Raw genomic sequence first — 15,577 nt, forward strand, 5'->3', positions numbered from 1 at the left:
TGGTTTGATGAAGATATCTACAGTTTGTTCCTTTGTGTGAATGTATTCCAACTTCACTTGTTTGTCTTCTACCAATTCTCTGACATAATGATACTTGATTGCAATATGCTTGGTTTTTGCATGCATCACTAGATTTTTTGATATGTTTATAGCACTTGTATTATCACAATACAATATCACCGATTTTGTTACTTCTTTCATTCCATTCAATAGATGTGTGAGCAATACAATGTTTGTACAATTGACTGCAGCTGCCACATATTCTGATTCTGCAGTGGATTGGGATATACACGTTTGTTTCTTGCTAGTCTAGGTAACCAGCCTTTTGCCTAGAAATAATGCACCTCCACTTGTGCTTTTTCTGTCATCAATGTTTCCTCCTCAGTCTGCATCTGTATATGCATTGAGTTCAAATTTTCCATTCTTTTTGTAGTATAGACCAAAATCATTAGTCCCTTTGAGATATCTCATTATTCTTTTTACTACTATGAGATAATTTTCTTTAGGATTAGCAGAAAACCTTGCCACTATTCCAACTACTAATGCTATGTCTAGTCTACTATGCACAACATATTGTAGTTTTCCAATCATGGATCTGTACATTGTTTGATTGACTTCAATTGACTCATCATTTTTGGATAGCTTATTTCCTGTGGCCATTGGTGTGCTTACTAGTTTGGATTCCTCCAATCCAAACATTTTAAGAATTTCTTTGATGTACTTTGATTGTGTAACAAATATTCCATGTTTAAGTTGGTGTACTTGCAATCCAACAAAAAATTTGATTTCTCCAAACATAGACATTTCAAATTCATGTTTCATTTTTTCAGCAAAGCCTTTGCAAAGTACTTCCTTACCCCTAAATACTATGTCATCCACAAAAATTTTAGATACAATAATGTCTTTACCTTCTTTAGCTTGGATGTACATGTTGTTTTCATCAGTTCTTTCAAATCCAATTTGCACTAGATACTTTTGAAGTCTCTCATACCATGCTCTAGGTGCTTGTTTCAAACCATAGAGTGCTTTATGTAGCTTACACACCATATCCCTATTGTTCTCATCAAAAAATCCTTTGGGTTGTTCAATGTAGACTTCTTCTTCTAGTATACCATTTAAGAAGGCAAATTTTACATCCATCTGATAGACTTTGAAATCTTTGTAGGTAGCATATGCAAGTAAATTTCTTACTCCTTCCATTCTAGCAATAGGAGCGAATGTTTCTCCATAGTCTATTCCTTCTTCTTGAGCATAACCCTTGCATACTAATCTGACTTTATTTCTGTTAATCTCACCATTCTCATCTAGTTTTTTTCTGAATACCCATTTGGTACCAATCACATTCTTGTCAGTTGGTCTAGGAACCAAACTCCAAGTTTTGTTTTTCCTTATTTGATTAATTTCTTCTTCCATAGCTTTATACCAGTCATCATCCTGTAATGCACCATATACTATCTTGGGTTCAGATTTGTTGATCAGACATGATTCATGTCTTAGTCTATTCCTTGTCATTGGTCTTGCATCTTTGTCACCAATTATCTGTTCAGCAAGGTGATGTCTTTTTACATTTTTGGATAATCTTGGCTCTGTCCTTGTTTCCATATTTGATCTTTCATATTTAGGATCACTATGCACTTCATTGTCAGATTTTTCTTCATTATGTGTACTGTCTTCAGAATTAGATTGTGCATTTTCTTCATTTTGTAACTCGGCTTCTGAATGCAACTCGGCATTCACTGGTTGTGAATCGGCTGAAACTGACACTTGTTGTTGATTTTCAATTTGATTGTCATCATCCTCATCAACAGTCATTCCTTCATAAGAATATACAAAGGTTTTGTATTCTTCCATTTTCTTTGGTTCTTCAGCTTGGACTTCTGTGTGCTCATGAAAATTTACATTTGCACTTTCCACAATTTTGTTAGTGTTAACATTCAGACACTTATATACCTTACTTCTAGTGGAGTAAGCAAGAAATATACCTTCATCACTTTTTGCATCAAATTTTCCATTTCTAGTATCCTTCAGGATAAAACATTTGCAACCAAACACTTTGAATGTTTTACATTGGGTGAGTAACCATACCATAATTCAAAAGGTGTTGTATTTGTACCTTTCTTGACTTGTACTCGGTTCAGTGTATGAACAGCTACACTTACAGCTTCTCTCCAGTATTTTAGAGCAACATTATTTTCCATCATTAATGTTTTGGCACAGTCAATCATAGATCTATTTCTTCTCTCAGCAATTCCATTCTGTGGGGGAGTTCTAGGAGCTGACGTTTGTCTTTTGATTCCATTGTTATTACAGAATATCTCAAATTCTTTTGATGTAAATTCACCACCTCTATCTGATCTTAGACATTTTAGGCTTTTTCCAGTTTCCTTTTCAACTTTGGCCACATACCATTTAAACATTTGAAAAGCTTCAAATTTTTGTTCTAAGAACATAATAGTCATCATCCTGGAATAGTCATCAACAAATAGCATAATATATTTATCTCCTCTATAGCTTTGTATTTCCATTGGGCCACAAAAGTCAGTGTGAACTAACTCAAGTATCTCTTTAGATGTATAGTTCCTACTTTTGAAACTTGATTTTGTCATCTTTCCTAGCTGACATTGTTTGCACATGATATTATCAGGCTTTTTCAGTTTTGGTAGACCTCTGACTTTCTTCATTTTGCTAATGTTGACTAGATTATCAAAATTGACATGACATAATCTTCTATGCCATAACCATTCATCATCAAATTTTGGAAATAGACAAGAACCATCATCCATATCAAGGTAAAACAAATTACTCTTTGTTTGATCTCCTTTTCCTATTAGTTTACCATCAGTATCATAGATTTTTGCAGTTTTGTTTCCAAATTCCACTTTGCAACCTATATTGCCTAACTGTGAGACACTTAGTAAATTGTAGTTTAATCCTTCAACATATTATGCATTATCACATGAAATCTGTTCTGTGAGCTTAATGGAACCTTTTCCTTTGATTTGACATGGAGCATCATTACCAAATCTAACACTATTTCCATCATACTGAGTAAAGTTGACAAACTTACTTTTGTCTCCTGTCATGTGATGTGAGCATCCACTGTCTATGATCCATCTATCATTCTTGTTTACACATGTCATCAGTGTTGTGGCTTCTTCTTCATTAGATTGGTCCTTTATGGCTACATAAACAACTTCATCATCATTGTCATCAAAATTTTCTTCAACAATATAACACTTCTTACCTTTTTCTTTGCAATCTCTTTTGTCATCATCTCTTCTATTCTTGTATTTATTGCTTTCCTTGGAATCCTTTTTCTGTGGACATCTTGCAGCAATATGACCTACTTCACTGCAATTGAAACAAATGATAGGCATCTTACCTTTGAATTTTCCTTTGTCCCTATGAAATCTTCTAGCGAGCAGTGCTTCCAATTGTTTCACATCTTCCTCATCAGTGCTACTGTCACTAGATACATACTTCATTTTTCTTCCTTTCTTTGATTTTACATGTTTGGCATCTTTCAGTGATAACTTTTCCTTAAAAGCAGATTCAACATTTTTAGGTTTGTAGTTGTCAAAGTTAGATAACTCAAATGCTGTGAGTCTACCTATTATACCTTCAAAGCTTAGATTATTTCCTGGTATGCATCTTAGTTCTTGTATTGCTGATACTCTAATAGCATAGATAGGGAGCAAGGTTCTTAAGAACTTACTATTAATAGTATCCTCATTCAGTTGACCATTCAAGCATCTTATTGCACTTACCACTTCCTTTATTCTTGCACCATACTGAGCAACATTCTCATTTTTCTCCATTTTCATGTCGTCAAACTTTCCCCTGAGACTTTCTCTTTTTGCTCTTTGTACATTTTGATCCCCTCCATAGATGTCTGATAGTGCTTTCCACATTTTGAATGCAGTGTCAGATCCTTTGATATCATCAAATTTAGCATAGCTGAGTGCAGATGCAATTTCCAGCATTGTCTGATTGTGTTCTTGTTTGTTTTTCATGTCTTCTGCAGCAGGAGCACCTGTTGGATCTACATGTTCAGTGACAACTAAATTTTTGGCATAATCTCCTATGGATCCAAGATGTAGCTTCATCAAACTTTTCCATGCATCAAAGTTGTCTTTGTTGAGCTTGGGAACTTCTCTTTTTGGCATTTTGATCTTTTCTGCTAGTAGTTCCTTTAAACTGAATCAACAGTCGGGCTCTGATACCAATTGTTAGACTTCTTTAGAATAACTGAGAGGGGGGGTGAATCAGTTATTCAAGGTCCAAATTCCCTATTAATACCTTTTTACTACTTTTAATGAATCCATACCCTTTTCATCTATTCGAACTTAAATCAATCATATAAGCAAGTTACAGTAAATCAACATGCAAAGATAAAACATTCAAGATCAACATATGACACAATGATTTACATGGAAACCCAATTTGGGAAAAACCACCAGTAGCATGCTACTTGATTCTCACTCTTCTGAAGTGATGCCCTATTAAAAGCCTACCCTGTTAAAGGCTTACAACACACTGTTAAATGTGACCTTGTTAGAGGATTTCACCAAACTGTTAGGAATGGGCCTGGTTAAAGGTCTTTAGAACATTCACTTGGAATGTCACCCTGTTAAAGGATTTTTCTAATGGCTGTTAAACCAACCTAAGTCCATAGGATTTAGACTTACAGTTACAATTGCTAGAAAGTAACAATAATGGTCTTTTGATCTGATATAACTTACAACATACTTTCCAGATTTCAGATCATACTTTTAGTTTAATCCTTATGCTTTGCTTTAATCTCTTTAGCTCTGACTGCTTGTCTTCCTCTCAAGCTTCGTCTCCTTGAGTCTTCTAACTCATTCTATCAATGCAATCATCTTTGTGGTCGTCTATACAAATAGAATTTTTGTGCTATCTTCTCCTAGGCACATTCTTTAGCATTTCATGCTTTTATGCTTGACCACTGTCTCTCTTTCCTTCTATCCCCTCTCGCTCTCTACTTCTCTTATTAACTTATGTCTTCTTATATAGAAGTCTAATTTTCCTTTACTGCTCAATTCTCCCTCTTCAATTTTAGGGTTTCAAAATTGATTAGGTAGGATACAATGTATCTACCCCATATCTTGTTTTCTTCTTGAAACTTCGCTAGTTGTATCTTAAAAATGTTCTACATGGTGTTCTGTGCCACCAACTCATCATTCTTATCTTCCTTTTAATTCACAAATTTCTAGATAACAACCTTGTCAGCTTAAATCTGGCGAATCTTTGATTTCCTAAATAATGCAGCAACTCAGCTTTATTGAGTTACTGGTGCTCGACACCTCTATGTTACTCGACACCTATACCAGCTCAACACTTGAACTTGCTCGGCACTTGAACTTACTTGACACTTGAACTTACTCAACACTTGAACTTACTTGGCACTTGAACTTACTCGGCACTTGAACTTACTCGGCACTTGATTCTATTCGGCACCACTTGGCATCTAAAGTTTACTCGGCATTAACTAGGACTTGCTCGGCTCTTACTAGCTTGCCTGACTCCTTTCTCTAATGAACTTTGTTTGAGCTTTACAAAAGACTTAGCTAAAACCTTAAATCTTTGATATGTTTTAGTGTGCCCATTGTTTGTAGTATGTCATCAAATACATTCTTTCGTCAATGGCTTAGCTGATCCTTGTACTTCATTACAACATCATAACTTCAACCTTTCTCTAGGTATTTTAGTTGCATCTTATTAATTGCCTCCACCTTGACAATCGACTAATTGATAGTATTTGGATCAATAAAGCAATTTTCATCCCTACAAGTAGCAAGTTTGACATCAATGACAAAACAATGATTAAGGACATTCTTTACTAGTTCCATATTTTATTCCAACAATCTCCCTTAACTTTTCTTATAATTATTTCAATCATTTCCAACACTAGCAATGAAATCAAAGTATGATACCCTTTACGTATGGTTAGCCCAAATATACGCAAACATTCATCATTAAGTTTTTCCTAAATATATAATTCCCTGCAAAATAATAACGTCATTAGTAGTTATTGCAAAGGATTGCATCGTAGGTTAGTGTATTTGATTATGAGTATAAGATTGTAGAGTAAAAGAAAGGATCAATCTTTAAAGTACCTGAAAGTTGGGGTACTTTTAGGGGAAGATGGCCATCTTCATTGCTAATGAGCAATTGATCACAATTCTTTAATGTTATTGTACATCTAACATGGGTACACCTAAGAAGGTCCTCATCGCCTCCTGCATAAAATGAATCCAATATTACAAAATGACCCCTAAGAAATAATAGTTCAAGTGAAATAAACATAAAAAATGAGAGATAAAAAGAGGAATCGACTTACCAATAGGCAGTGCCACCGCATCTATCGTTGAGTTATGTGTTGCCAAATTTGCAGTCAAAAGTGCCTCTTCGATTATGTTCCTTGTAGCAAGTGGCATAGTGAATAGAGGATCAACAATAGGAGCTGAATAATGAGATTGTTAAAGCTCAATAAAACAAGATTGTTAGAGCTATTAAAAAACATATTGTTCAAGCAAAACATTGTAGGATAGAACATGCGATGTACTTGAACCACATGAAGTATTATCCTCTAGGGGATCGCCCCTTAACATCCTTACCATCCACGGAAAAAATAACAAATGCATTTTATTTAATGACATAAATAAAAGAGCATACTATAAAAAAAATTATTGAGCTTTTATTATAATTAAATACTACATTAATACTTACTGAATATGTGCAAACTAGGGTCAACAACCTATTGATCATATCTTGTGTTGCAGGAGTTTGAGGTTGAGTTAACACTAGTTCTGATAAATTTTTTCCTATATCATTAATACACTTCTTCAATGCAAGAACTAGATTAGGGGTTGAATTAGAATAAATAGTAAATTCAGCCAACTCATCGTGGCACAGCTCCTCGTCCTCATGGACTAATACTTTTTCCTTTTCCTTTACCTAATCAACACTCATTTGCGAGAGAAATATTATTATCTCTGTATTTAAAATCAACACAAAATAGTAGTTAAGAGTAAAACATAATAAAAAATAAGCATTAACATATTTCTTGTATCTAATTTGTATAACAACAATGAGTTTTACCTGTCGAGAAGAAGAACCATTGCCGTCGTTTGGATCCTATGGTTGTTGATCCATATTGTATCCTTGAATTTCAAAAAAAATAAAATTGAGACATGTTAAAAAAAATGTGTTATTATTCTAAGTTAGTAAAAAAATATACAAATTTAATGGTATGTTTATCTTCATTGCTTGGAGTTGATTTTAAATTTGCATAGCATGTACCACCTCGCCCATGATAGTGGCTTTATTTGTATCTATGCGATTCAAATTGTAATCAATAAGAAGCTCTTCACCTCCATGTATTAATTTTATTGCACATACAAATACACAATTTCCCTCGCATGCCTCAAATATGCAATTGGGTTGCTTCTTAGTTGATGTAGGTTGTGTAACATATATAAAACTTGCAATATTTCATGATTATTTTGGCCTTTCAACAATGTATATAGCTACTATTTTACTTTGTTCACTAACTTTTTTTTGTATATAATTTTTCGTAAGTGCATATACCTACACATACTTTTTTTATATGTAACAATTTGCATCCAACCACTGTAATCATAGCAAGGTCCGACATACTCCATCAATTCAAAAACCTTTTTGTAAGAGAGATTTATGTCATCCATGGAAAATAGGCCCAAACCATGTAATGAGGATGGTGCTATGCAATATATCCTCTCTCCAACACAAAAATTAGCATTTATTACAGGAAGTTCATTGGGGACCCATTGTTTCTGTAGATGTTTGTAGCTAAAGGGCACATTGAAGTTGCCTTTACTCTCATCATCATAATAACATGACCCCCCTTGAGAAAGGAAAAATTTCATGCCCTTATTGAATTTCTTTATGATATTTTGACCTCAAGTCAATCTCCTTGATTTAGACATACTGAATGTCTCACTTTCTTCTTCCATTCCTACATTTTCCTTGCTCGAGGAAGACAAATCTGACAAATACATATTCACTGCTACCTGGACTATGTGAAATAAGAGAGATAGGTGGAAATGAGAGAGATATTTTACAAATGGTAAAACACATTAATCTCTATGGGATGTACTAACTTATACCTAATGATCCATGAGATTCTGTGGGATTCTCGTGAAAGGGCTTCGCTTTTCTGCAATAGTAAATCAATTGTCTTATGTTAGCTTAAAAATTCATGATACATATACTCAAAATTACATCAAATATTATCATCAAATAAGAATTATAAATAGTAAAATTTTATAATCATCATCATCATCCTCCTCATCATCATGGTCAGTAGAAGTGTCATCATCCTGATCAATAGAAACATCATTTGCATCAGGAGCATCATTTGCTTAATGTTTATATCTACACATATGGTTTTGAAAGAAGAATTTGGTGTAATTAATGTGCCTATCTGAAAAAACATTGGACATGTTGTACTTAATGTTTAAATCTACACATATGGTTTTGAAAGAAAAAATTGGTGTAATTAATGTGTATATCTGCAAAAATATTGGACATATTGTACTTAATGTTTATATATGCACATATAGTTTTGAAAGAAAAAATTGGTTTCTTTATGCCTCTTCATTTTGATTTTTTTTAAGGGAAGCCAGTTAATGGTAATAGAAAATAATATTGCATTTTATAAAAGTTTACAATTGTTCAACAAAATTAATGTTTTATGAGAAAATACACCTGAAGAACTATTAGCTCAGAAGCAAGAACATGGTGTTGACATTAGATCTACCTTGCTAACACTTGATGGATTGGGCTATCATTATTTGTCCCCATCACATTCACTTTGATAGCCATGTTAGGGAGGTGATCTCACCTAGTTCATCCTCATGACTTTGAAGTCCTTAATCATGATCTTGGGTACTCAAATTTATGTCCACGACATTTGTGCCTTAGGGCCCTATTTGATAATCATTTGAAAGGGCCTCAATGTTGACTACAAAATGTCTCTCAATATGTTTAGATGTTTAGAGGCAATGTCACTCAACTCTTCACTGAAGTTATTCTTTAACATTCTTGGCTTCCATTATTGGGCCATCGTATGGAGCCTTTGTATCCAACCATTCGTTATAAGTTGGGAAATGCACTTCATGCCTAGCATGCAAGTGATGCATCTTCATATGCAATATTATCACCTTGAAAAATTGTACTTGATCCTGCTAGCTAGGAACAACTAATTGTTCAAATTATTTTCACTTGAACTAACCTAAATCCTTGCTTCTCCTAGCTGCATTGTTTCTCTATTGTTATATGTTGTAGAATAGATTTACAATTTCTTTCTCCATGTTTTTATGATGCATTGAAAAACCCATATCATCTTAGGATAACACTAAGGAAAGTGGGTTCAAATATATGAATAAAAAGCTCAAAAAGGAGTTTAATTAAATAAATAATTTGTGTGTTCAATGTTATTTAATGAAATATTAAACTAGCTAATCATCATATACTTATAACGATCAAAGTATACACAAAGTAAGATCTTGGTACATAAACTTTCAGCAAAAAATAAAGGGAATAAAATTCAAATAAGGAGTCATATTCCTAAAAAAAAGTCATAATATGCAATATGAATTACAATTAAGAGATCACTAAAACTAAGTTTGTGGTATAATAGAGCTAGATATGAAAGTTAGAAGTGCATGATATGCACAATGTATAAAATAGAGCCCAACTAGACTAGAATATTATAAATGTAGGCTCGATTAAGTGAACTTAAGTTAGAGCATGAATGTACAAACATGTTCCTTATTATGTATAAAAATGTCTATATTGATATTCTTGAACATGTAGGAAATTAGTTAATGCAAGATTGCAAACTCTCTCAGCATGAAATGCATGAATAGTTCCTAACAACAAAATACCTTATTAAGTACCCTTGCATAATGAAAGCCTCTCAAAGTGAAGAAAAAGGAGAAAAACCACATGGTCAAAAAACCCTCTCCAAAAGTGAGAGATGTAACTATATGAAATTTAAAATAAAGAGATTCCAAGAGAATGATAAATGTAGAATTTTGTCAAACTATAACCACAACATCCATACATAATGTATTGATATGTGGTTTTACTCTCACTCTACTTGTCCTCTTTGTAGAACCGTAGTGCAACCATATTCATCTTCAAGGTTTAAAACAAAGGAGGAGGCGTCAATTTACCTAAGTAATATTAGAAGAATGAATGGTAGTGTTTATACCCATTTGATAAGAGGTCAGACAAGTTTGACTATGGTACACTACTAGAACCCATCGAAAATTGTTTTGTGGGTAAGAGAGAATGAGTTGGGTCAAGGACTACCCATTGGAAGACCATGACCACAAATTTCTCTTCTTGGCGTATCTTTCAAATAGGGATTTCTTTATTTCTCTATTTTTTCAAGCTCTGTTGAACATTTTGACAAGTTCTCCTTGAAAATCTCCATTAATCAAGGTTTTCAGAACCACATCAAAACAATGAGTACACCGCATTGCTTCATGTAAAAAGTAAAACCTCAAAATTCATAAAGAATGTCTAGTACCTCCAAATGTGTTTGATAGTTTATCAATGACTCGTGTGGGTCATAAGAAAAGTGAGCACTTAAAGATTAACTATAAGAGAAATATTAGAAAAAGTATGTGTTAGGTATAAAAGATTTTGAAATGAAATATAAACTAATAAAAAAGTGGTATTGATATTGAAAACAATACCCAATTGAAAGAGTGTGGTGGTAGGCTTGGAATCAAGCATGCCAAACCTTTGAAAGCATGTCACTTTTATTGACAAAAGAATCACATGAAAATATTGAACAACCTCAATCCCAAGGAAATAGTGTAGATGCCCAAGATCTCTCATTTCAAAAGTGTTCATTAATGTTCACTGAACACTTTGAATCATATAGTGAGATCTATTTGTAAGGACCAAATCATCTACATATAAAGAGATAAATTTTTAGAAGGAAATATAAAGAAATACATGTTTACAAGGAAAAGACAAAAACATTTACATGCGTACCTCTTCTTTCCCTTGAAGAAAATCGTAGAGCAAGGGTACGTAGGTCACAAGGACACGACACGACAATGAAATCGTAGAGAAAGGGCATGACATGACAATCAAATCGTAGAGCAAGGGCATGACACAATAATCAAATCACAAAGAAATGGCATGATAATGAAATGCATTGATCACGAGGGCACAACATCCAAATGAACTGATCACAAGGACCACAACAATATTCACAACTCTCCACCCTCATAATTCAGAGCTCTCCACCTCTTTTGCATGTAACTCTTTAAAATCAAAACAAATGGAAAATGATTGTTGTGGTTTCTTTTTTTTATTTTGTGATTGGGGGTCATCATAATTATGATGCTGATCTCATTATTGTGATGACATCGGGGATAATTGCAAAAAAAAACATGAAAATGACCATAAATTACACCGTTGTCGCAATTTGACCCAAAATTTTGTAGTGTCATCTTCATCAGTCCATCGATCATGGAGTTATTTTCGTGATGGCTAGTTCAGATCCATTGACTGAGGTATGAAATATTTTTCATAGTTTTAGTTATTATTTATAATAGTTATTAATGAAATTTCAAATGTTATTTATAATTATGATTGATTGATTATATTGATTTAATTTTTGTAGGGCCTTATTACTCTCGATCATCTACAAGCCTTTGAGGTGGATGTACAGAGTGACTATTTGATGGAAATAAGAAAATAATTAATTTTGTGTGTACATATATTTGATTTCAATTTATAATAATTATTGATTCATATATTCTTTGTTTGTATCAGCTCCTATTTTAGAGGAGCCTAAACAGGAGGATGAGAAAGCATGTGAGGAAGACTCCATCATCCCCATCATCTCCCTCCATGCAATGACCGAAGACCTCTAGGGATTTTTTTCCTTCCCCTCATGGGAAGGAGAAGATATAGGGATGGACACATGTATAGGAATTAGTGGACATATATCTTGGATTTTATGTTAGTGGACATATTCGACATACATTTGATGTATATATGACATTTTATATTTGATGTATGAAATATATTTGATGCATGACATTATTAGACTTAAAAATTTGACGCATCAGTTTTTTCATGTATGACATTATTGGTTATCATAATATATATCTTATTTTTCTTGTTTACATTTTAAGTATTTTTCATATTTCATTTTAATGTAATTTACATCCAAAATAAGAGTAGGAATCATTATAATAAGCTTTGATAGTATCTTTTGACATGTGAATAAGGCTATGTTATTAATTTGTATTTAAATTGTACAAGTTGTGAGTAACTTATTTGGAGTTTTTGTTGGGATGAGAGTAGCGAAACTTGAATTTTTATTATTGTTATACAATTAATATCAAAGTTTGACTCTTGAGTTGGTTGTATTATGTAAATGTCTAAGCTTGAATCTTATAGTCATCATAAAAATCTCAAGAGTTTATATATGATTTATCTTTAGAACATGAGAAGACTTGAAATAAAGTTTTTGTTGGTGTGATTAAATATTCACTAATTACACTTACTTAAGCTTACTTAGGATAATGCATTGCATAGTAGTTTGTGATTGAGACACTTAGGAGTTTGCGCGTCAATTAAACACATGGTGTAGGAGAATTCTGCTCTAGGTGGTCAGAGTTGTTATCTTAATCCACCTTTAGTGTACTTATCATATTATCATCCTCATCATCGCACATACTTCATTGCATAATGGAGGATGATCCACCTTTGGTGGACATGTGATTCTACCTTGTGTGGGTGATAGCTTATCTTCTCCTTATCATTATCTCTTATTGCCTCTCCTATATAAGAAGGCCTATTATGTACATTTCAAATCAATCCATTGGATGTCAATCAAGTCCATTATCAATAATAGCATTCTTGCATCTTCATGCAATTGTCTTGCCAATCTCTTGTGGAAGTTATCTTGGTCTTTCATCTGATCCTGGAGGTGTTGTAGAGTCACCTAAAACTCTAAAATGGTATCAAAGCTCTCATGGTGTGAATACTTCTTCTCAAGAAGTGAAAGCTTGGCTTGACTTATTGTTGGTGTAGCATTTGGCAATTTGGACATCATAATTTGAAGAAGATTTTGGGATGCATATTTTATGACCTTCTATTGCAAGGGAAAATTGAAGCTTGTTGTTGCAAATCAGAGGTTGGCATCATATAGATGAGGTCCAAAAACCCCTAAATCAAATTTTGTTTCATCCAAATCGGACATCTGAGGCCAAATCTAGAGCCATTTGATTTTTTTTGAATTGTCGTTGTCGCACCTTCAAAAATCTGAGGAGATTTTTCAGATTGCATAAGATACATCTGAGGATGTTTCTCTTCAAGATTATTCTTCACCTTCTTTAGAGATCTGATTTCCCAACTCTTCATGTTCTCTTGATTTTTCACATCTCATAGGTCAACTTGATGGTGTGATAGAATCTTTGAGCTTGGAGACACTTATTCAGTCTTCAGAGATGCATACATAGAGACCTTCTTCCTCCTTCCTCACTTTTTACATGGAGTGGCTTCTTCATCATTTTATGTATTTATCTCTTCCTAAGGGGAGACATGTTTCTTGTAGGCATTGGATTATATTTTTCTCCTTATTTCCTTCCTATGGGGGGATCATTCTTTGTGTATACATGATGTATGCAATTTTTGGGGGGTCTTGAGTACTCCATCCATGCATCTTATTTTCATCTCTCTTTTTGGAGAAGGGTTTTTCCCATGAGGTTTTCTCTCTTTCTCCACTTTATGAGAGATTACATTTCATGTATTGCATTGCATATTGTACATGGGTACCTAAAATGGCCTAGTAGCTGGGACCCATCTTGCATTGTGAGTTTAAGTAAATTTCCCTAAGTTGCACTTAAGGGGGGGTGTTGGTGTAATTAAATATTCACTAATTACACTTACTTAAGCTTACTTAGGATAATGCATTGCATAGTAGTTTGTGATTGAGACACTTAAGAGTTTGTACCTTAATTAAACACATGGTGTAGGAGAATTCCACTCTAGGTGGTCATAGTTGTTATCTCAATCCACCTTTAGTGTACTTATCATATTATCATCCTCATCATCACACATACTTCATTGCATAATGGAGGATGATCCACCTTTGGTGTACATGTGATTCCACCTTGTGTGGGTGATAGCTTATCTTCTCCTCATCATTGTCTCTTATTGCCTCTTCTATATAAGGAGGCCTATTATGTACATATCAAATCAATCCATTAGTGCCAATCAAGTCCATTATCAATAATAGCATTCTTGCATCTTGATGCAATTGTCTTGCCAATCTCTTGTGGAAGTTATATTGGTCTTTTATCTAATCCTGGGGCTATTGTGGAGTCATCTAACACTCTAACAATTTTTAATTTATTCATGGAATATGATATCAATATTTCTTTCTTATCCATCTATTCGAGAGATTCATTCATGGAAACTCATTATATATGCTCTTCTTATGATTCCTATAGCTATAGTTATTGCATTTTTTCTTGGATATCTTTTGTTTGTCATTATCCTAGTATAGGGCACTTAACAACCCTTATTTTGGCTTTGTTTGTGTTGTTTTGTGACTCTAGCCAAGTTAGGGTGGTGTGTTGGTGTGCTTAGATCAAGTTGGTTTGACTAACCTTTATTTAGGTATGTGAAAGTTAATAAACACTAGGGTGAACACTAGGTGGTCAAAGTGGGTCAAAGTACGTACAAGTCATTGGTAAGTGGGATATGACCCAACTAGGTCCTCAATAGTGATTTTGGATCTTGTTCAAGTGTTTGGAACTCATAAAATGTAAGTCCAACTAGGTCCAAATTTTCACTCCACCATAAAATATACATGTGTTTCTTTTAGGCATTTTGCCCATGTGTTCTTCCACAATTTTCACACATAGATACAAGAGCAGCTGCAACTAAATCATCTGAAAAAACTATTCAATCTATTAGAATTTCTTTAGAATAACTAAGGGTGGGGTGGGGGGGGGGGGGGGGGGGGGGGGGTGGTGAATCAGTTATTCAAGGTCTATATGTCCAAATAAAACTTTTTCCAAAATAAAGTGAACTAGCTAAACCATTCATTCATCCAAGCATTAACTTATTAATGAGCAAGTTACTGTAAATCAACATGCAAGAATAAAACATGCAAGATCAACACATGACACAGTGATTTACATGGAAACCCAATTTGGAAAAAATCACCTGTAACATGCTACTCAATTTCCACCCTTCTGAAGTGATGCCCTATGAATGGCCTGCCCTATTAAAGGATTACAACACACTATTAAATGTGACCTTGTTAGAGGATTTAACCACCCCATTAGAAGTGGGCCTAGTTAAAGGTCTTTAGAACATTCACTTGGAATGACACCCTATGAAAGGATTTACAAATGGCTATTAAACCAACCTAAGTCCATTGGATTTCCATTCACCCTAACTAATACAATTTCTAGAAGTAACAATAAGGGATTTTGACCTGATTACAATACACAACTTATCTTGCAGA

This window comes from Cupressus sempervirens, chromosome 4 (assembly GCF_028749045.1).
Source record: "Cupressus sempervirens isolate cs-2001-9-10 chromosome 4, ASM2874904v1, whole genome shotgun sequence".
NCBI classification, from domain to species: domain Eukaryota; kingdom Viridiplantae; phylum Streptophyta; class Pinopsida; order Cupressales; family Cupressaceae; genus Cupressus; species Cupressus sempervirens.